Genomic DNA, 21,197 nt, shown 5'->3' with positions numbered 1-21,197 from the left:
GCTGAAACCTTTTCTTCCTTGGGCCAAGAGGAAGTCTCCATCCACAGCATCTGGAATATTTCTGACATGCAACCCAAACATAATAAAGGTGTGAAGACGAAAAATGGCAGACATCTACCACATCTCCAACAGCCAAAGTAAATACAAAAGAGCTCAGTAGTTATGGTTTCAAAATTGCTTGTTCATCAGTCCTTTTCATATTTCACTAGCATCCTCACACACACTGGCCCATGTACATAGCAAACCCCAAATTGGTTTTAAAACTATCCTAGAAAAGAAAATCAAAAGTTCTATGGGTCAGAGGAGGCTGCCTGACCCTAGATTCTGTACTACCTTAACATGTTTTCTTTTTCTTGTTGCTTTTCTCTCTGTTTGATTTTAGAGGGAGAGTTGGTTTTTTGTTTCATCCTTTCTTATTCTTATTCTGAAAAAGTCTTAACTTTTTCAGTGTACCAAACAGAAAGTCAGATCATCAGTTTTCTTCTACTCTTATTTTATAGACTACTGAGAGAAGCTATAAAATTTAAATTATTTTTGGCTTCTTATTTTAATGCTAAAAGAGAAAATAACCAGAATTAATGTGGGCAATGATGTGATTTTTCCAGCAGTGTCATAATCATCAGGGAGAGTATTACTGCTGCTTGATTAAACAGCTCAGATTTACTGTGATTCATTGTTTTCTGAGAAAATCTAGACAACAAATGATTCTGTCTTTACTACTCTCTTAACATTTCTATCAGTAACCTCTTCGCTACGTTTACATTTGAAAAAAAAAGAAGTTGAAGTTAAGTTTGTTACATTAATCTAGAACAGCAGAAAGATGCTTGTGGATCTGTCTACTCACTTAAATAAGAAACTGAACTGTGATCTACTTACTTGGCAACCATGTACAAACCACATAAAATCTACCCAATGTTCTGTTTGTTGCCGAGAATTCAATGAATTCCGAAGAAAAAAATAGTCTCTCACAGAAAGGCTGACAGTGCAATATCAAACCTCTGTCTTTTCTCACTACCTGTTCATACCTGCAGACATGTGCATGGACATATCTTGCTGCTCACATATTTTAATAGAGCCCCTGGCTGCAGTGCAGCCGATTTGTTTAAAAATGATTTCTCAAATATAATTCGGATACTAGGTAACTCATTTTTTGTGTTATGTATTTAATTCCAGGTTCAGAGGTCACTGAGCACAGAAGCCTCTGAAAAGTCATCATATTTACCTAACAAATATGGCAGCCACATTGCATATGTGTGCAGGTTTGGAACTAGGAAGTTTTCTTCAACTTGATTTTGCTTGACTAAACTAAATGGAATCATGCAGATTCCCCTAACTTTGAACTCTGTATAGAGCTGTAAAAACCATGCTTTGATTTAAATGATCCTTGCTCTTTCAACCACAAACTTATTTTTTTTGGTGCATACTGGCGTCTCAAACCAGCAAGTACTGAGCATTATGGGGCTGATCCAGAAAAGCATTCCTGTAAAAGTTTGATTTCAGGTCTTGTTGAGGGCCAGTTCCGGAAAACATAAAGCTAATCACGCATTTGACTACTTTATTGGATTGAGACCAGGGCACAAGGTCTTGGAGATGGACATGTCTGTGCTATGCTGACAAACATCCACACCTGGCAATGAAGCCGACTTCACTTACAGGCTCCAAGTTCCACTTGGCTATTTTAGGACAGGTTAGGTATCAAGGCTGGGCGAGGGGGGAGGTGGTTTATTATGTGAAAAAAGGTCAGAAGTTTGCCTGCTTGCTCAAACCAGCCAAATCTGCTTTTAATCTATGAAAACACACCAAAACACCCTTCTTGGAGAAAAAGGTATGTTGTATTTTTCCTGACCGCTGTTTTCCCTGGTGGCAAGTTTCTCATTCAAAATTATATCCACAGCTTTGTTTATGGGACTTTACAGAACTATTTGCATGGGTTAGAGAGGGGAGGGAATACTCCCATATGCAGAAACACAGAAACCATTAAAGCACATGAGGCTCTGTTGGTTCCCCTCCCCAGCTGCTACTAAGTTTATTTGCAGGCTGCAGCCTGGATAAGGGGCTGTGGCCCATCTGCACCACATATGTGGGAATTAATTTCCAACATAGCCACAGGAGTGTGGGTCCAGCACACCCTCCCCTAACCTCCTCTCAGATCCCCCTCCACGCTGCCTTAATTGGAGCCAGAGCGGCCGCCACCGAGCGCTGCAGTGTCACGGGGCGGGAGGGTCAGGGGCTCGGCTGCGTTGCTGGTCCTCCGAGGACCCCCGCCGTTCCCTCCCTCCCCGGCACATCCATGGGGTTAAATGGCATAGCGAACCTTGTGCGGGCCCCTCCGCATGGGGCGAGCGTCACCCCTGGAGCAAACCTGGCGTCACGCTGGACAGTGGGGCGAGAGAAGGACATCAAAGGGGGCAACGCTGTGCTGCTGCACCACATCTCCTGGGTCTGAGCCTTTTCCCTCTACACCTGCAATGCTGACACTCGCTGCTCAGTGGTGGGGCATCGGGGGGGATGTTGTGAGTAAGCATCCCGGGAGGAAAAATCAAAGCACAATGTTGAAGCTGAGGCAGGGAAAGGAGATAGTATTGCTTAAATTAGATCACGCTCCTATACTCTCTTTTGCACAGGAGGAAAAAGTTAGTTTCTTTTTATATTTTGGGCCTGCTTGGATGATGTTGGAAAGGGCTGTCTTAGAGTGGTAAAGGCAAAGGCCTCGTTTGTTTTAAGCTTTTGTTAGAGGCAAAGGGACAAGTGTAAGAGGGTAGAAAAAAAAAGAGATGAATATTAGCAAACATAATTGCAATCAAATGCATTTGTGAAGGTGTTTGTCCTGAGAAGGCAAGGACTAAGCTTTTGGGGGCTCTTTACTCTTTTGCACATATCAGAATAAGCATTAAAAAAAGCAGTAATTCTGTGGCTTAAGTGAATAACTAAACTAAAGAAGAACACTGTTTTAAAACAAATGATTGCATAAGGTGTACATGCAAGGCAAATGTCAGCAGGCAACCTAACTCTACAGTCAAAAGCTTTTAGACATATTAGCAGTTTTATAAATATCCACCTCCATATCTGAAGTTCAGCTGAGTATCTGGTCCCAGAGCCATCTCTGCCCAAAAAGTGAAGTCACATTTAAAGTAAGCAGTGACCTCTGGATCAAAAATAACAAAGTCACATTCTGAAGAAGAGGTGTGATGGTCACACTTTATGACTTTAAGCTTCAGGTTTGTTTTGTTAATACTAACTTCCGTAAGGCCTTTTTTTTTTTAATGAATGAGATTTCTAATTATTTTTTTTCTCAAGAACAAGAGATTATTTTTAATTTTTGACAAATAATTTCTTTTGATAAAATTCATAGTATGTAGAAGCAATAAATTTGGCAAAAGTGTTTTGCTTTCCTTAAATGCATGAAGAGCTGCTGAGGTCCAGTTCATGGCTGTGAGACCTGCTGCCGTGGCCCCAAATACCATGTTTTATCCACAGCATTTTCCTGGGAGTGGTAATGCTCTCTCCCACTGCTGTCTCAGTGTGTTGGTATTCTAAAGAGAGCTCCACAAACATCCATTTAAAACCCCCAGATGTTGACAATTGGATGTGGTAGCTGCTGGGGACATCAGTTGCTGTTTCAGGCTGCTGCAGAGAGAAGTGGCGCTTTCTGACGTGCCAGCGGTTACCACCCTCAGTTTCTCCTTGGTCCTACCTCACCAGCTTTCCTCAGTGCCTTAAAAGAAAAATTATAAATATTTATTTAGGACTTGTATTTCTCCAGAATAGATGAAAAGGGAATGGTTTACCTTGGAGTCTGGGAATTTTGCCTGTAAATAATCATCTGTAATACCTGTCCCCTTTGCTGTAGCAAACCAAAGTCTAGTCCTCCTCTGATCTTCAGAGAGAAAACCCTTATTCACTCTTCTATTAGCCACCACCTTATTTATTACTTTTCCATGGCTATTAGTATTAAACTAAAGTTTGTTGCTGAGACTGAGAGGAAAGATGGGTTTAGTATTGGCTCTAATCATGTATTTTGCCTCAAGCCACTAACACAAACATTTATTTGCTGAAGGATCACCAGAGAAGTGGTTGAAAAGCACCTAAAGATTTTAACTGGAATTTGATTCACATTCATGTTCAAGAATTCAAATGATCCTTTTATCTGAAGAAGTAAAGCCTTAAAATACTGAATTGAAAATAATGTGGGCAAAAGCTTTCTTGTGGTATTTACAAAAAATTTGGACAGGGCAAAAACTCCTGGGAAGATGACTTCCCCTTATAATTTTTCCACTTCTATACTAAATCTGGGAACTAAAAGCAAAAGGAACAAATCTTTTGGGGTTTAATTCAAAATGGTCCAAAGCTAAGTGTTTTGACTTTCTTTTCGCTATAGAGGAAAGTGCTACTTAGGTCTAGCATTCCCCCCAACAATAATTTGGGTGATGCTAAAAATTTGTGTTTCTAGGATTCCACCTCAAGTGGAATTGTATATTCCATCTTGTTAATTGTATGAATTTTTTGTAGAGATGATGGAGTCAAAATGACTGCTTTGCTTCTGCTGTATGTATCTTGGAGCTGGATTTTTCGATGAAGTCTGTGGAAGCTTGTTACCATGTTAAATGCCCAGCTTTCATTAAATCCACACCTGAAGGGTAAGTAAATGAATCGTGAATTTCACATTTGTAGGTATGTGTGCTTTTCATGGATTTATGCCAACTAGATTTTAGATTTAAAGAAACATTGTCATAACCTTAACCACACTGTGGCTAGACTAAACCTCAAAGATCTTGTTCCTAGGGGCACTGCCCTTTGAAGTGGCACCACTGACAGTTTTAGCTACTGTAGGTATTTATGAGGTACAAAATTATAAAGTAAACAGGTATAAAATGTTATTTTAACAGCATGCAAGCATCACCAAACGGGATTATATTCTTGCGTTCCAAGGATTTGTTTACTCAATTTGAGTTTTGTTTTCTCTCAGCTCTTCCCTTTTTTCCTTTTCTCTTCTTTTTTCCCCTATGAACCTGCCCTGAAGAAACATAGAGGCAGTGTTTACCAACTGCAATAGAAATTCTCTAACAACTCAGATGTATATGTTTACTATTAACTGAACTCTCAGCTCTTAAGTAATACTATGTGTTTAGCCTGTTTACTCCCCAAAGTAGTTGGAAGAATATCTGTTGCATTTTCCACATTGTTTCCAGTGTGCTGCTTTGTTTGATGGTGGTTTATTAATGATACTTGTGATTTATTACTGTCACTTTATTAGATTATTTGCAAATCGGTTACAAAGCACTATGTGGATCATGCCTTGTTAGTCATAAAAGCATTCAAGAAGCCATGAAAATCAGTTAAGCTTGAATCTATTGAATGAAAGAGCATAGTGCTCTCTATTGATCAGTAGCCTTTAGATATGTAATGAATAGTAGTACTTTTAGCACTGTTTAGTGTTTTCCTTTGGATCTGATAAATTACACTCTTTTGTATTATTGGTTTGAGATTTGACATAAAACATTCTTGTACTATTATTTCTTTCAGCTCTATTACTGGGGTGAACTTACATGCCCAAGGCATATAAATGTTGTTAGAAAAACTGATATTTGCTTTTCCAACACAGTTTTAACCATTGAGTTAACACTGATCTAACTTTCATATATGGTAGAATATTTAGGGCTGGACTGCAAATAGTTTGCAGAATACACTTATAGCCTGGATATGTGTGATATATACAGTCTCTTATATGAATAACATACACAGATTTGGATTGTAGCTAATTTCTTTATTAATAGAGATTTAATTCTGAATTTCTTATTGAACAGACAAACAATAAATGAGATTAAATCTTCATTTGTTTTTTGCTTAAGAATACTGTTCTTCTATTTACAATACCAGGACTTGATTTCTTCCTTCCTTTGCAGCTTGTATAGCCCTTTACACAAAACTAGAGCTGGGTTGTAGGTAAAAGTTACTATTTTAATTGGATAATGTTGAAGGCAGAGCCTGTGGTGCAGCAGGCCCCAAGTCTTACACTTGTATCATTCTCTGAAAGATATCCCCGTTGATACTAATAGTCAAATGATTTGGAGGTGTTCACTAAGACATTTCTCTGGATCAGAGTCACTTTCTCCTTCCATCCACTCCTTTCCCTTGTAAGAAAAATAATCAGAAGAATGAGCCCAGTAGCCTATTTTATTAACAGAATTAGGGGCAATAAACTTTCAGCAGCTTTTTTTTTCCTGGATGTTTTCTAATGCTCCCTTCAGTGTTTGTTCAGGTTATCGGTGTTTGAATTAGTTCCTCTCAAACAAGGCTCATTTAGGCCATAGTGTCCATAACCTCTGGGGACTGTTTGGCAGCACAAAAGAACAGTGATAGTAGTTTGAACATCAGCACTGCTCTGGGATGTCAAATAAGGAAAAGGTTCCATTGAGCTCAATATAAGATTCTTAGCTGTGTTTGCAGTTACAGGCAAAATCCAGTCAGACTTCCTTCTAACCTGAAAGCAGGAGCAGTGTTTAGTAAAATCTGTGTCCCAGTGTTTTTTGCCTTTCCTGCACACAAGAGCTCAGTTCCTTACTCCTCCTAAAGGCAACAGCTACAAGGGCTGAGAGCTGAATTAAAAAATATGAATATAAGTAGAGATGTCATAGTAAGCACACAGGCTTCTCTGACTGGCAAGGCTTGGGGACAGGAAAAATGAAGCTTTTATAAGCCTCTACTTGAAGCTACTATTTTTCAGTCTCTCTGGAACATCTGTTTTGTGACTGACTCTAGAGAATCCAGTTGTAACGGTTCTTTTCTTCCAGCCAAAAACCTCAGTACGTTAACCAGCAGTGACAATTTCAGCACACAAATAAAAAATGTTTGCTAAGGTGGATGAACTGTGTACTGCCTGTTGGTTTAGCTACTGATTTCAGGACAGAATGCCTGCAATTGATATTTTGACCCTTTTAGTCTCTTCAATTACTTTGTTGTGAATTAATATAATTAATTCTTATATTAAGTTGATTCAACAGCTCTCTTGGCAAGACTGTAACACAACGACCACCTAAATAGTAAATGAAAACATAGCTAAAAAGATTCAAAGCTTAGTAACATCTGCAGTACATTAAGAAAGGTTTTGGAGCTCTAACATACGACCCAAGTGCCAGCATCCTTGCAGCATGTCTTTTACTGCAGCCTGGTTTTGCTCTGGTCTTTCTCAGAGTTGGCTTAAAGGGCAAGTAGTCTCTGATGACCACATTAATTGACCCAACAGAACAGATTAAGGAGGGAGAAGTGATTACCATCTCAAATCACTAATTTCTATGTAAATTTTTACATTAAATGAATCCAGGTCAATGTCTAGCTCATTTAATAAATGTTTCTTATTCTACGAAGGCAACCATAATTAAGTTATAGAATTACAGAAGTCTGGCTGAAAATTTCTAGCTACAAAATATTTTGAGGTTAAGGCAAATAATTTCTTGTGACTGTGTAGCAATCCTGATAAAAAGATTTCTCTGCCTTCTGCTATAAAAATCAAAGTCCTTGCACTTTGAATTTCATCCCATCATTTAAATCTCTACTAATAATTTCTTTTTCTGCAAACAATACTGAAAAAGTGTCTATAACTTGATGAGTCAAATAATGATACCATACTCAACCATGTTTTGACGAAAAAGGAGAGATCGTAGTACAACTTGCCATAGAAATCAGGTAAACTGGGCTGAAAGCCAGTTTAATCAGGAAACTCTTCCATTCATTTTCTTGCAACCTTCAATGTATCTGTAACCATATCTCCTTACCTACCCAGAAGAATTTCATTTCAGTAACAATTTCAGAGAAGCCATGTGCACGAGGTCCAATGTGGCATTGTGGCACACTGTTCTATCTATTCACATCCCATTTAAAAAACTCAGTTCATCCATGCTACCTAGAGACAGTGAGGGGCAATAACAAACAATGGATATTATTCTGTCCCTATTGTGAAAAATACAACTCTGCGACCTGTCCTGCAGGAAATAATACACAAAGAAACCAAAAGGAAAAAAAAAATACAGACAGAAGGAAAGGGTATCCTTCTCTTTTTCTCCATTAAATTGTGTCTTTTCATATCCTCACTTGGCTTCCACACCCCAAGTTTAAAAATATTTAGCTAGTGATGTGTCTGTCATTACCTGCTCTGTGTGACTTAAGAGTTTTAGTAAAATTGAAACTCCGAAGTCTTCATAAATGTGGAACAGGACTGCCACTGTTAGCAGTGTGACAAGAACTAGCACACTGCTGGTATGTAAATAATAATAAATAATAGAAATATTGACAAGAGAGATGACTGACTTGAACACAGCTCTGTGCCCTGTGCAGCATGGACAATAAAAGTTTCTAATTTAGCTGTTTGTGTAGTTGTTAGGAGATCAGTAACAGTCCAGTAAATTTACTTTACTGTTTCTCTCAGTGAAAAAGGACACATACAGACACATAGCTTAAAAAGAAGATTTATTAGTCAGCATAACCTGATGTGGCACAAAAGTAGTATTTTCTACTAATGCACTTAATTATAGAGATGACAAGCAGTGTGTTTGGTGTGTACTGAATTACTATTCTTAAAGCAAAATACAACAAAAATTGAAGTAGTACTTCCTGAGAACCAGAAAGATGAAATTCATATTTTGTAGCTCATATATTTTCTTGGTTCTTGATTTGGGGACTGATTAAGGGTCTGATGATCTTACCCTGGGGTTAGTCAAAGCAAGACTCTCCTAAACTGTTCTGTCCTCCTGTCTCTCTTACTCCTTGTGTCTCATGCATGCTTCAGGGGACTTTCTTGTAGACCAGCTATGGGGACCACCAGCACCACCAACAAAAATAGTGGCTTTGCTGTTATTATTTGTTTACAATAATATTGTAAAATGAAAGTAGATTCTTGATTCTAGCCTCCACTTCCCCAGGACTAGACTAAAGAGAAGACTTTTATTGTTGCAGTGAAATCTCTCAGCACCAACTCAATTTGGTTAAGAAAAGAGGGGGAAAGCATGAATAGGGTTGATTTCTTTAAACAGTTTAGCACACTGCTGATCACAGAGGTTTAAGAAAACCAGCTAACCCATATTCAAGTAGATAACAAACCCAACTTTGTGAAATGAGAATTTCTTTTTATAGCACTGAGAAATAATTCCATCCATAAAACATTTGCAAGAGATATAAAATGGTAAAAGATGTCCTGAATATTTGAATCCAAACCTCACTATTATGTGACTTCATGAGCAAAAAATATGTTAGTAATACAATTTCTATATATTCTACATGAACCCATGAAGTTTCATCTTAAAATTAGCATTAGTCTTCTTGTACTCTGTTCCAGTATCCCACTTTATGGAAGATTAGATACAATCATACAACTACATTTTTGTCACACTGAACATTTTTACCATATTTCTCTGTTTTTGGACACAGAAAAAAAAAACCCAAACACTAAACACAATATAGCCATGACACAAAGTAACATGACCATTGTAAAAGACATTTGTGTTGTTGACATTGGAAAGGAGAGTGCAATCTTCAGACATTCATGCCAGTATCTTGAGTAAAAACATTTTTATTGAAGAGGAAAACTAGGATTGAGCTTGATTTGGTTGATTATTTTTAATTTTTTTCCCAAACAGAAAGTTCCAAAAAGGAGGCCAAATAGTTCTATAAATTATTTTATAAGATGACTGTAAGTTGTATATTACAAAACAACTAAACCAAACAAACCAGAAAGCTTTGGTATTAAGCAGATGAAAAGCCCATTCCAGATGGAAAAGAGATCAAGATTCAGACCTGCCCAGAGTCCAGAACACTCTATCAAAATTAGGTTATATTAGTGTAGTCTTGAAAAGGAGGTTTGGAAGAGATGCAGAGTTAAAACAGGAATTAAACTGTGTTTGACAGGCTGAAAGGAATACATTTCCTATCTCCAAATGGCAACACAGTACTCCTGTAATGGATGTTTTGCTCAAAGCATAATGAGAAGAGAAGAGAAGAGGGAAAATTATTTAATTTATCCAGACTATAATCAATCACTTCCAGGAAAAAAAGTCTTTCATTATTTTCCAGCAGCAATAGGAGTTGTTAAGTATATTAGTTAGATATACAATTACTTCATGTAAGAGAAAATGAAAAGTTATTAGAGAAACAAGATGTACAAAATTAATCTGTAAATTATATAACTATTCTTAGTCATTCTGCTGTCTTTGTGTCTCAATACATGCCTTTTTTTCTTTATTATCTCTAAACTGCCAGCAGTCATAAAAGCATGAAAGCAGTAGAAAAGACGGAGAAGTCTCAAAAGAGAAGGGATTTTTTCATCTGGCAACATGTCCAGCCCCAAACCATAAAGGCCTTTCTTGAAACTTTTTGGTAGTAAAAGCTTACTGAATTTTGCGAGATTGCTTGATTCTGATGGAAATTCCCTAATGGTACTGGTGGTTTCTGGACAGTAATAGAAAGGATTACATAAGGTGATGGTAGGCAAATAATAGCAAATACTCTGCACAGCTATAATACCCAAGAATTTCTCAATGCTTAAATTTGTACTGTCTTATCTAGTCATGAGAATATTATCACTCCCAAATTTAAACATCAGGAAAGCTGAATCACAGGAATGCCAGTCTTGTTTTCATTGAAGTCAACACTGTAATGCCTGGAGACCGTCTTTGGTAAATAGAATGCAAGACCAAACCCAGAACAGTAAGGATTTGATTTTGCTTGCCAATGTGCATTTAATTAAAAAAAAAAAAAGATGGTCCATAGAGCAAGTAAAGGAAGGAAGTTAGTGGCTGCACTAAGTATTAGCTTCCAAGAGTCATTTGTCACGGAATTTCCTACAGGCAATATCGTATCTAAATGCAAAACTGATATTTTGCAAAGAGCCTCTGGTAGGCCCCTTGTACAGGGAGCTATCAGGTAAATTGGTTATTGAAGCAGCAAAGGATGGATGGAGTCTCAGCTGTGGTCCTGAACATGCCTATACAGTGCTCTCCTGCTTTGCAAATGTCAGGAAAGTCATCTCTTGTGATACTGTTCTTTTTTCAGTGCCACCTGTATTAATCTGTTATCTGGGAAAAGCCTGGGTTTTTTTAAAATAGTAAGTCAATTCAGAAGCAGACAGCTCTGAAGTGTAGGTTTAGGTATTATGTAGCTGCGTGTCAGTTCTGTGGACGTAATCCCCCAGTTTTAACTGAGCTTTCTAATTTCACCTAAAAAAGAAGCCAGCTGAATTCTTCCAACCCCATTTAATTCCCATCTCTGTGTGCAGCTTCACTTTATGTTTCTTATAACAAAAAGGCTTTTAAAGTTGATAAATGGCTGAAGAGATTTTGCTTTTACTTTGTTGCTTTTCTGTTTATTTAACCAAGAGCAGTTCTTTCAGTCCTGACCTCAGCCTTGTCAAATAGACTGTGTTTGTCAAACTGCTCATGCTCCCATTAACTCCTAGCTGTTTCAGTTGTCACGTTTGATGAATGGCTCAAATACTGTGAGCATCATTAAAAGCAGGGATACTGAGGGAAGTATTATGCTATACTGAGTCCAAATACGCACCATAAATAGGAAAATTCCAGGCAAAGAAAATCTTTTATTGCATAAAGGAAATTGCAAGTGGTTTAAACTAATCTCTTTTAATGTGATCTTTCATATGTGCGGGAGACAAGAAAAGGCCCCTCAGGTTTCATGATTGGTATTATCTCTTTATGGTTAAAGGACGTTAGTAGCTTTATAAACTTATTTATACATAGTTCATGTAAGTGTTTGGGTCTGCTTGGGGGAATAGGGTTGCTTAGTGGGAATAAAAGCGACAGAACTGTTCCCACAGTGCTCTGTAGGTCCAGAGGGTCTGTCCTTTCCCAAAACAGAGCCTGCTGTTTCTGTAAGTCAGAACTTCCCCTAAGTGAAATCAACTGCACGTTGTTTCCCCCTCCTAGACTGACAGGGTGCAGGGTGCTGGGCGCCCATCCAGAGCTGCCCTGGGCTCTGCCCACTGGAACAGCAACCACAGCTGAGCTCTCTCTGATGACCTGCTGGTAAAAGCTGCACAAGTTCAGGCTTGCCAGGGTCTGCAGAGCTCAGTTCTCCACTTACACTCAAGCCAGCGTTACAGTTTATATTGTCCAGTGCTCCTGTCTGCCCTTTGTCGTACTTACAGCACAGCAAGAAGCAGAGTTCAGGATTAGTGCTGGGAAGTTGGGTAATGGCTTCAGCAAAAAGAATAAATATTCTTGTTTTTGTTGGTGTTGTGGTATTGTTTGGATTCTGGGCTATTTTTAACTGTTGAAGTCTACCTAAAGGGCAAAGAACTTCTATTTGAATTATTTTTTTTTACATTCTTGAGGCAGATAAAATTATTCAGAAGAATATTTATACAGATACATTTAAATATGCAAAGTTATACACTTCTAGACTGGTGGAATTTCTGCGCTTATTAGGCTCAAGACAGTATTAGTGGGGCTGGTTTTTTATTAGTTTTGTTTTTAAAATTTGTAATTCTAACTATAAGTGCATATACATACAGGCTGGTTTTAATATTCCTGAGTGTTACTCATGTGGAATTTTCATCATGAATAAGTACACTGCTGCAGTATAGTTTTCCTGGGCAGTGGTACAAACCATTACAATGAAGACAGCAGGCAAACCATTACAGCAATTTTGAAACAGCATCAGAAGTAGGTCCTCAAAATTTATATTTTCCCAAGCTACAGCAAAAAAGGTTTTTTTCTTACTAGAAGATAGAAATTATTCATTGATCTCAGTTTTTATGAAACACAGAGAAAGCAAATAAACTTCCATTTTGTCAGAAACTGCATCAGCTAGAATTTACCCTCAGTGAGTGTAACTCTGTCTGGCTGCTCGAGTGCAAGCAATGGCAGAAATTCTCTCTCAGCTCTTGTAGATAACTCAAACTTTAGTTTTGAGATCATCTTTCCAACTAAAGTTTTGGAAAGATGAGGCAGGATGTCAGTTACTGAACTTGAGGCATCATTACTCTAAATCAGTGATTTGCATTACAAGCAAAGCGTAAATTTAAGGATGCCTTGAGAAGCATTAATAGTTAATTCACTTAAGTAATTTTTCCCTTTCTTAGATGCCATAAGTGGAGCACAGAGGTGGGCTGAGGGCTCCCAACAAGTTACTGCTGCCATACAGGGTGCAAGGGCGGGCAGTGAGTCCCACAGAAGCCTTACTCCTGCCAGCTGTCTGCACTGGGTGTATTCAAATCTCCCTATGCACTCACTAGGTGAGTGATGATAGAATTTGTTATTTCCTCCCAAGTGGAAAGGTGCTTCTTTTGTCTGGACTAGATTTCCCAGGTTTGTGTGTATTGAAATCAGAGGGACTGGATGTTGACAAAACTTAATTAATATATTTCATCCAGACAAACTATGAAATGCTATTACTGTATATAATCAAGAATGTGTGTTTCTGTCCTAGGGTGTATCAGGTAACTGATGTTTGTTGCCTAGAACCCTAAATATATATTTGGCTTCCTAAATAGTTGTGGGGTTTCTTTAAATCAATGGAGTTCACGGTTCTTTTGTTATTCACTGGGTGGTAATACTATTAGTAAGCAAAACACTTTCATTAGAATAAATACTTTTTTTAAGCCTCAACTTATTCTTGTTTCTGCCTGTACCAGAATTAAATATTAAGCAAAACAAAGTAGGAAATCTGCAGAGATTCCCTAATGAGGCTTCCTGCACTTTTAATCATGATATGTTGGTGTCACTGGATTTCTGTTACTCTGAGGAGTACTGAATATGAATTCATTTGATTAACCACATTCAAACTGAGCCTATAGGAACAGGCTCTGTACTTAATATTGCTTTCTATAGGAGAGAATTATAACCATCAGGGTAGCTGCATCTCTGAATTAAATATAAGTATGTACATACACAGATAGGCATCAAGATCCCAACGCACATCTGCTCTCCCACTAAGATCTGTGAAACCAGCATTTATGAGAAAATAGACTCCGAGTTCTGCAGGCTCAGTTGGTCTCTAATGAAACAAGATCTTGACCTGGAAAAGTGGGATTGGAGATGTCAGTATCTACACACTTGTTAAAGCAGTGAAATGAGGAATTTGGCTCATAGTTCACTGAAAAGGCATCGGCAAGGTTAAAGCAAAACATAAGTTAAAGCTTGTTTGCTGGGCCCCCTTGTTTAGCATATAAATGATACTGTCAGGAGTTTTGAATTGAGCACTTCAGTCTGTTCCTGGAAAGCATCACTGGCAAAAAAAATCATTTTCAGTAGAACTCAAGACTGAGGGGGAAAATACTGTATAAATCAGTCAACAAGCTGACCCACAGGCAGCCAAATTACAGAGGACTCATTTCCCATGGCTTTGTGTCTCTTCTGCCTCACTGTCTGCTTTCCCGCTCTCCTCCACTGTCAACCCTCCCTGTCCTTCATGCCTTCAATGCCTGGCAGGGAGGACTGTGCGTGTGGCCAGGGCAGCACGGCTATGTGTACAGCCGTCGGCTCTCCCCATTTTCCATGAGATTTTTAAGAACTTGACACTCATAGAGGCCTCTGCCCATCTGTAAAATGGAGTTAAAACTGGGGGGAAAGAGCAAACAGATGATAGGCAAACATTTGTATGACACAATTATGTTGTAACCTCATTTCCCCAAGGAACTATGTACTTTTGAGCAGTCAGTATTTTTAGAGATTGGATATTTTGCTTATTTTTAAAAGCAAGTAAAAAGATGCATAGAAACAATCACAGAGGTGGCACCATGCTTTCTCTGAGTAAATATCCAGAAAGACTTTCCAGATTGTCATACTCAACAACATGCATATCCTAACCCTGCTGCCTATATGCCTTGGGTTAAGCTGCACTCCAGCTATTGAGGACCTACAGTACAGAAGCCCCATAACAAGCCTGCCCCCCTCACAGGGTAGTCTCCAGGATTGCTACATTTATGCCATCTAGACATGTTAACATTTGAGAGAGAATTTAAAACTGAAGGAAAGACTCCTGCTTGACAAAAAAAAGAACACCAGTTTCTCCTTTGGAACGATGCTGGTGGTGTCAGTAGGATTGCAACACGTCAATTTACTTCAGCATTTCTGAGCTGGGTGGTTCTCTTTGATAATATATGTCATATTTTTTCTATAATGACCAATTAAAATTGTAGGACTAACTCAATGCAACTATGATACTCTCAGTACCCTGCAGCATAGTTGTCAGAGCAAGTACACACTTTTCTGTTTCTTTACTCTGTTTTACTTGTTTACTTGTCACTTCAGTTTGCTCATGAGTGTTTGCCTTGAGCAGTTCCCACCCAGAAAGAATGTTAGGGCTGGGTGGTAAATAAGGGACAAAGATAGTATCAACATAGATAACAATGAGGAGGTTTGTATATGGCTTTTAAGAAAGAAATGTTGAAAAAAAATGTGTCATTTGAAATTTTCTAGCTTTTATTAAACAAAAAAAAAATTTGCATTTCTATTGAAATCAAGTAAACTATAAGTAGGGTGGGTTGTTTTTTGGATTTTTTTGCTCAGTTCTGAAATTCACAAAGGTATGACTGAAAAGAATGATTTTTCCCTGACCTTAAAAAGGTAAATCATCGTCCAAACTTGCCTCTGGACTCATAGGCAATAGTGTATGTATCTCCTGTTCTCTATTGTACTTCTTTATCACACACATAAGGTAAGAGCCCTACTTTTTTCAAAGAAAGTTCTAGTACTGTGTAGTTTGGACAAATTTAGCTAATAAGTTACATGTGCAACAAGTCCTTGCTGGTTAGAGTGTTCTTGGTATTTCTCCTTTAATTTTTCCCTTTCCAATATATACCTCCTACAAAGCTTGAAAGCTTTGGAAAAGACTACATGTAACTTAATCACTTACCAGTAATTTGGAAATATTTACCTGAACCTAAATTTTGTTCTTCCCTTTCTCTTTGTTATTTCTGGACCAAGAAAAGTATTTCTAGCAGTGGCAAAAATATTGGCATTATCCCACAGGACCTAGAAACCATAGAAAAGAGTAGTCAATGCAAATATTAAATGAAGTTTTTAGTCATATTGTGTGATCTCTGACTCTCACCAAAGTGAGTGAGGCTGAAATTCCCTCATGTTATATCTCTGTGCTATAAGTTATGATATTGTCTGTTTGCTACAAAAGTTTTGATTTTATTATCAAACACTACTTTCTACTTGTCTTTTTTGCTCATTGTCCCTCTAGTTGTGTGAATCTTCAGCTCACCCAGCTTGACTGAGCATTTCTGTCTGGAAGCATATTGGGAGCAGGTTTCTTCTGAGATACCTGGTAGTTGCTACTTTTGCCTCAGGATCCTAGAAATTCAAGGGTCTTCTTTACTTCAAAGGTATGGGAGCTATTTCACTCAGATAAACTGTAGTTTTAGAGAAGAATAATCAGGTGCTTACAAGCATATTTCAGTTGGCTTCCCTGCAATTCTGTGTTGTTATTTCATTTTACTATTTCTAAATACTCTGTTATGGATCAGCTCCTCCAGACTATTTAGAGGTATCCTGCAGACTAGACCTTTGCCCAACTTTAAGGATAGTTTGCATGGGTTTCATTAGGTTGCCCGAACACTGCTTACTGGGAGTATATCACTGAGACTTAAGTGATGCAGAGAACCTAGCTAACTCACAAAGGCTAAGGGTATCCAAATTGTTATGGTCTGACCCACAACTGTCCTAAGGAGTTAAATTTAACAAAAAGCTGAGAATCCCCATGTCTGAGTGCTGCACCAATGTTCTTAGATTCCAAATCATCATAAATGCTTGTTTTTCCCAAAACCAAACACTCTTCTGACCTCTCTAATTTTCTGATATAAACTAGGAATCTTTTCATGATAATCAGAGTCAAGTATCAGTTCCAGAAAGCCATCACCGTGCATTATAGGCACTTACGCACATTAGAAAACAAAACAAAACAAGCAGTCTACCACTCTCCAGGATTAATGCTATGAAGGATTTTATGGGTGGTCCATAAGTGGACAGAATGTTGCACTAATGTGTGATTGCATGGCAATTAAGCTTAATTAGGGAAGGTTTTGAAAAAGACAGACGAAAGTAAATTATGGGAATGAAAGCAACTGTGCTTTTGGGGACCAGACTGTGCCACACTAGTTCAGCGAAGTGTTGCTAAAAATGTCCCCCTTCTGTCACATTCTGACACACATCCAGCAGTTTGTCAAACCAAGCGTTTTTCTCTAGAAGGGGAAATCTCTTAGGAGCACATTCTTCACCCAGTCGTTGCTGAACTCACTGGTTTCTTCAGGAGACAGCTGTGCTTCCATAGTAAGAGCAGCAGCAGATGACCCTGAATACTTGGCCATCCGGTTTAGTTTAGCATTACCTCTTCTCTACATGGACTAACAATGGTAATGATGAATGTGGATTTTCATGTGTGCTCTGGAGAATTTTTTTACAATTTCATATTTTTAGTGCTTTCTCAGATTTACAACTGAGCACCTCATATGGAACATCTGATTCTGGTTGCAGTGATTTTCCCTGGTGAGAAGACCTCAGTAAGCAGACCTGGAGCAGTTCTCAAGCTTCCACACTGCATGGTTTGAGGGTATTCCTTCAAACAGGTTCTTTCAGGGCAGAAAACTGCAGGGTTTCTGTGCTCAGAGACAGACTTTTTCAGATCTAGAAGCCTATCCCTTCTTCAAGGAAATTTTAAAGGAAACAAAATTTAACTTGTGGAAATCCTCAATGAATTGTTTTTTTCTGCTCTGGACTAAGTGGTTGTTACTGCAGGCACCATTATAGTATGCTATATTATATTGTATTTTATTAAATTATGCAAAATAATTTAATATTTTAGTATTTTATTTTAATCTGCAGGCAGATCTATTTTTTTTTAGCTTGGATGGTGTCTGGCATTGCTTTCCACCAGGACACTGGGATGCTTTTTTTCCCTAATGAACTTTTTACATCCAAGATGAAATACTGATTCTCTGGACAATTTATTAAGAAAAGCATCAGTTTCCTGAGAGTTTTCAGTCCAACAGGGAATTTATAAGTGGAAATCATATATGGGTATAGGGAAACACCTCATAAAAAGAATGACTACATGGTCAGCAGCTGTAATTTATATTCATTCTTTTTTAATAAAAAAATCTGTGTTCAGACCAATCTTCTCTTTTTTTTATTGAAGCTCAGCAAGGTACCCTCAACTGCAGTTGTTTAACCTTTTGACTTTCTTTGGTCTGTTTATGGAAAAAAAGAAAGCTAAAACCAGCACTTTGTGTTTTCAGCTATGAAGTTTATTCAAATGTGGAAGGTGCGATAAGGATGCCTTTCTCCACTGAAGGAAGCTGACGTAAGTGTTGATAAAAACATCACACAGAAAAGAGTGTTAAAATGGAAACAGACAGACAAGAGGATGGTAAATAGAAACAAGAAGCTAGATCTGGATTTTGATGGCTGACCATGACAGCTGTGCACAGGTAATCCAGATATATGCCCTAACGCCGAAGTTCGCCATGTTAAGGTGTATGTTCACCTGCACATACACAGATACAAAATTTGCAGATGAGATGTGCGCCACAAATTTTCTGCAGGTCAAATTTTGTGGAAATCTGTCAAATTAAAAATTATATTCCTAGCAAGAATACTCTAATGAAACCTCTAGATGGGATCTCATATTTAGCACAAAGTGCTGTTTCTGAAGAGAGATCCTCTTAGCTGGGGATCAGATCCCCAGCTTACTCAGATCCCCTACTTGCTTCCACCTCTGTAACTGGGAAGTGAAGGCACAGCTGAAGACTTGCTGGTACATGAGGTAATAAGAAACTCTAGGATATGCCTGGATCTGTGGTAACATAACACTTGTGAGGGGAGCTGGCACAAATCTCCTTGGCAGAGTTGTTACAAGACGTCCATAGACTCATTCTGTAATGGTGATGATCAGATGTTGGTGGAAGTTCAATGTAGTTATGAAACAGCAGGTGAACAAGCTCCACTAAAAGCCCAAACCCAGCATTTGTTACTTCCTGTTAGGTCACAGAAACGTCACTCATCTGTCATTTTGACAATAACCACTCTCTTTCATCTTCATTTGCCTAAATACTCTGTCCTACATCTCTTTTGCACATTCTGTAAATGCCCCCCCTCCAGTAGGTTCCCAAGATTTTCAGTATCCCTGCTGGCACCTTCTACAGCAGCCGCTTGGGAGTTCCTGGGACAGACTATGAAAGGAATTTTCTCAGTCAAATAAATTAGTAAGGGTAAAGGCCAGCTTTTGCTCAGTTAATGACAAGGAAAATTCACCTGGATTAGTACTGGCTACTTAACAGGAACATACAGTGCATTGAAATTTGGCCTTCTATGATTTGGATACTTTCTAAATCATATTTTATGCCAGAATGCTGCAATGTTTCTTGTTGGAAGAGCTAGGGAAAAGCAAATTTTTACAGCTTGAGGAGACCTGTGACACCAGCTGGAGCTATTTTCTTTACTCTTTCCCCACACTGCAAGCCTTCACAAAGCTTTAAAGCTGTAGAAGGTGAGACTTCCAAAACAGACCTGCCAAAAAAATACACTAACGAATCAAACAAGTCCATTATTCCCAGTTTTCTAGGAGACGTGTTTCTCTCTGTGTGTAGGGTATTTCTGCAAGAAAAGTTTAATATTTGCAGGTGAAGGAACTCAGGCTTACTGGTATTTTTGGATTCTTTTCTAATCGGCTTTCATTTCTTTTTCTCCCCACCTTCTTCCCTCTTTTGTGGCTTTCCTATGTAAGCAGCCACAGCAAACCCCTGTTCAGGATCCAGGAGGAATCCTTCACCACCAACCCAAGGTGAAACTCGGCGACAGCTGCTGAAATGCCTTGATCACCCGCTCCCAGCACCCTGCCCTGCCAGCAGCAAGAGGAAACTCCAGTTTATGTTATTAAGGTAAGGAGAGTGGCCAAAATATTTTGCAAATTTTCCAGCTCGAAAGGGTAATGAAGCTACCTCTGTCTCGGTACACTGGCACAGGAGCAAGCTAAACAACTGGGAAACATGTTTCAAAGGAGAAATACAGAGCACAAACTTCCTGGGTTTCACACTTCCACTGGGGGCTGAGCTTTGCCTCTTTCTACGTCTTTTCCAGGCTGGCTGCACCCTTTTGCACAAAAAGAGGGAGGGATGGAGGAGGGTAAGCAGGCTTTTGCACAAAAAGAGGGAGGGATGGAGGAGGGCAAGCAGGCTTTTCTGTGGATTAGCTTCAGGCAGCTCTTGCCAGACCAAAAGTTACACTGGAAAGCATTTCTTAGTTTATACCAAAACAATTAATTGTTTAATATGTTAAGTAAACCCAGAAAGTTATTCTCATAAGTTTGGTTTAAAATCTATCTTTTTATTAGCTCTGAGCAAAAGAAACCTCCACACTTTTGCGAGCACAGTCAGATTCTTTGGGCTTTCTTCAAAAAGCTCGCTCTTTTTGTCATTCCTCTCTGACCTCCTCCCTGCTCTTCCCGGGATGAAAAGCAAGCCAAAGATCTGCTGAGAAATGGGCCGAGCCTCTGCTGACCTTTGTAAATCCAATTTCTTCAAAGCGAGAGTTAATCGACGTGTTCCCACGCTGTGTATTGCTGAAAGTTACGATGCAATTCAAGGAATGAATTCACCATGGTGCAATCTCATTTTGAATCCAGTTTTCTTGCTATGTGTCAGAGGGTGAAGGAGGCAGAGTGTGGTACAAGTTATACAGAGCAATCACACACAAGTTTCACAAATCATGTAAGTTTTTCTTTGAAAGATTTTACACTTTGAAGGGGCTCTTTCCCCTAAAATTTAAAATACATTGGCCTTCCCCCCCACACCCTTCTACCTTTCTCCTCCTCAAAAACAGAGAGACATTTTGTAGTGATTTAAAACAAAAATAAGCTGATGAGAGTTTGTAATAAATAATCTCCAAATAGAAAAAAATAAACATAAGTCTCTGAGGGTATTATCTGATGTGTAGCCAAGGTGCCTGGTGGGAGATTTGTGTATACAGGAGCTGTAGGTTAATGGGATTGTGCTAGAGGGAGAGCACTAAAATTCATATTTAAAATTCATGTTCTCTCACTTTGCATATCTGCTTTGGTATGAGTGCTATTCTGATTTCACAGGAGCCAGTGCAAAACTCTGCGCCAGTTTTGCAATCTCTGTTAGGTACTGCAGCTGTGCCTGCAGGATTCATGCAGGAAGAGTGTATTGACATTCTCAACCTAAATCTTAT

The 21,197-nt window shown here is 38.6% G+C and overlaps 1 long non-coding RNA gene across 1 annotated transcript; it reads left to right on the top strand.

Annotated features, from left to right (window-relative positions):
- The first annotated feature begins 4,546 nt into the window (after window positions 1–4,546).
- Window positions 4,547–19,842, top strand: LOC113966838. Its single transcript, XR_003533977.1, has 3 exons — window positions 4,547–4,637; window positions 16,195–16,336; window positions 19,732–19,842. It is a non-coding gene; the product is annotated as an uncharacterized LOC113966838 (long non-coding RNA).
- Window positions 19,843–21,197: the final 1,355 nt, after the last annotated feature.

This window comes from Neopelma chrysocephalum, unplaced genomic scaffold (assembly GCF_003984885.1).
Source record: "Neopelma chrysocephalum unplaced genomic scaffold, ASM398488v2 Primary Assembly neopelma1_61b, whole genome shotgun sequence".
In the NCBI taxonomy this organism is placed as follows: Eukaryota; Metazoa; Chordata; class Aves; order Passeriformes; family Pipridae; genus Neopelma; species Neopelma chrysocephalum.
Note: the sequence above shows the minus strand (reverse complement) of the source record. Positions and strands in the feature narration are given on the sequence as shown.